Source organism: Palaemon carinicauda, chromosome 22 (genome assembly GCF_036898095.1).
Source record: "Palaemon carinicauda isolate YSFRI2023 chromosome 22, ASM3689809v2, whole genome shotgun sequence".
NCBI classification, from domain to species: Eukaryota; Metazoa; Arthropoda; class Malacostraca; order Decapoda; family Palaemonidae; genus Palaemon; species Palaemon carinicauda.
The window spans coordinates 16,590,503-16,593,002 of NC_090746.1; positions in this window are offsets into that span (position 1 = coordinate 16,590,503).

Here is a 2,500-nt window from a genome sequence, read left to right on the forward strand (position 1 = left end):
TGCTTTGTCATTATGGTAGTCAAGCGGAAATAAATTTGTATTGGAAGTTTCAGGGTTTAATTTCTGTTTAAAAGGTAAGGCAAATAAAAATCTCAACGCTGGGTCTGTTTGTGAGTTGAGCACAGTTTAATTTATCGTTATAGATTCGCCCTATAGTCAAGCACAGCTTTGACTTCTGTGGTTAAAACATCAAGTAACTTAATTTTTCTTTCAAAGTAAATCACAGATTCACAATCTATCTGATAATTTCTACTCTAAAAGTCGGGCACAATTAAAAGCTATCATCAGGGAAATGTTAATGAACGAGTCGAGAATTATTTCTTTCTTCTCACCCAATGAAAATCCCAGGCCAATTACTTGAGATGTTTAGAAATGTAATGGAGCTTTCGGTAAAATTACTGTTATTCACGTGATGTGAAATGTTTCTGAATAATTCGCAAGATTTAAGCAGTTAATAATCTGGCGCAATTTGGGTAACGATTGAATTGACAGTTATTATTATTATTATTATTATTAGCTGAACTACAACCCTAGTTAAAAAGCACGATTCTTTAAGCCTAAGGGTTTCAACAGGAAAAATAGTACAGTAAGGAAAGAAAACAAGTAACCAAATAAACTTTATGAAAAGTGATTAATAAATTAAGTTGATAGATCTTACATAATCGTAAGGACAAAAGGCTTCAGAGAGTTTGTAGCTGGTTGGGAAATGGGGCAGAAACAACAATTGCACCATGTTTAGGGGACGGTTATGCGCATCCTTTGAGCCTTGATGCTCGAGGTAGCCATTAATCATCACTATCTCTTTATATTTAGCTAAATGGGAAGAACAATGAGAAAACTCTAAACAAAGTCAATAGAAATGACGATGATGTAATTTATTACCAAGAGTCTTAGATGATACAGATGAATCATGAGAAACTATGAACCCAAATTTTAATTGATTATTTAGTCTATGTAAAAGGGCATTACAAAGACTTCGGTCAGCGACACTTGAAATATTAATTTCGTAATCAATAACTTAAATTAGAATCATAAAATTAATTCAAAATAAATTCTTGGATTTGAAAGGAACATTACCCCCAATCAGAATGATTTTTATTGAAAAATGAATAACTGAATACTTTGAAAGGTAAATTTAACTGGGCAAGAAACTAAATTGTGAATTAAAAAATAACATTCAAGATGAATAAGGATTATAACTTTCATTAATTGTTATTGAATCAACATAATGTTTTCTTATCTGATTCTTCAAGTATCAGAAAATCTGACTATTATTATAGCTCATTCACTACCAACATTTCTTTATGGATAAAGTGATATACATGCACACTCAAGATCATATTTTGCAAGAGGCAACAAGAAAACATGGTTTTGATATTATTGCATATAAATTAAATACTACACGAGCTAATGGTTAAGTACACCCATTGATTTATCATCTGGTAAGATTACTTTTAGTCTCAGGTAATAATTTACAGTACTTTTACCCTTGTACAGGGATTAGGCCTATGCCTCGGAGCATAGGAACAACTCTCTCTCTCTCTCTCTCTCTCTCTCTCTCTCTCTCTCTCTCTCAGTGACCCTGATGGTTGTGACGCCAGATAACCTACGATCAATCAATCTCTATTAACACCACTCCCTTTGCATGCTTATCTCTATAAACAGACGCAAAAACATACATTGAGATAGATTTCCCTAAGCCCACGGTACAATTTCTAAGCGAGTGAGATAGATTTCCCAAAGTCTTAGGTACGATTTCTAAGCGAGTGGGATAGATTTTCCCAAGACCTATGTATGATTTCAAAGCCTGTTAGATCTATTTCTCAAGCCTTAGGTACGATTTCTAATCGAGCGAGATAGATTTACCCAAGCCCTAGGTACAATTTCTAAGCGAATGAGATAGATTTCCCCAAGCCCTAGGTACGATTTCTAAGCAAGCAAGATAGATTTCCCAAGCCTTAGGTACATTTTCTAAGCAAGTAAGATAGATTTCCCTAAGCCCTAAGTACGATTTCTAAGCGAACGAGATAGATTTCCCCAAGCCTACGGTACAATTTCTAAGCGAGTAAGATAGATTTCCCTAAGCCTTAGGTACGATTTCTAATCGTGCGAGATAGATTTCCCAAGTCTCAGGTACGATTTCTAATCGTGCGAGATTGATTTCCCCAAGCCTTAGGTACGATTTCTAATCGAGCGAGATAGATTTACCAAGGCCCTAGGTACAATTTCTAAGCGATTGAGATAGATTTCCCCAAGTCCTAGGTAATATTTCTAAGCACGTGAGATAGATTTCCCAAGCCTTAGGTACGATTTCTAATCGTTCGAGATAGATTTCCCCAAGCCCACGGTACGATTTCTAAGCGAGCGAGATAATTTCCCCAAGCCCTAGGTACAATTTCTAAGCCCTTGAGATAGATTTCCCGAGCCTTAGGTACGATTTCTAATCAAGCGAGATAGATTTACCCAAGCCCTTGGTACAACATCTGAGCGAGTGAGATAT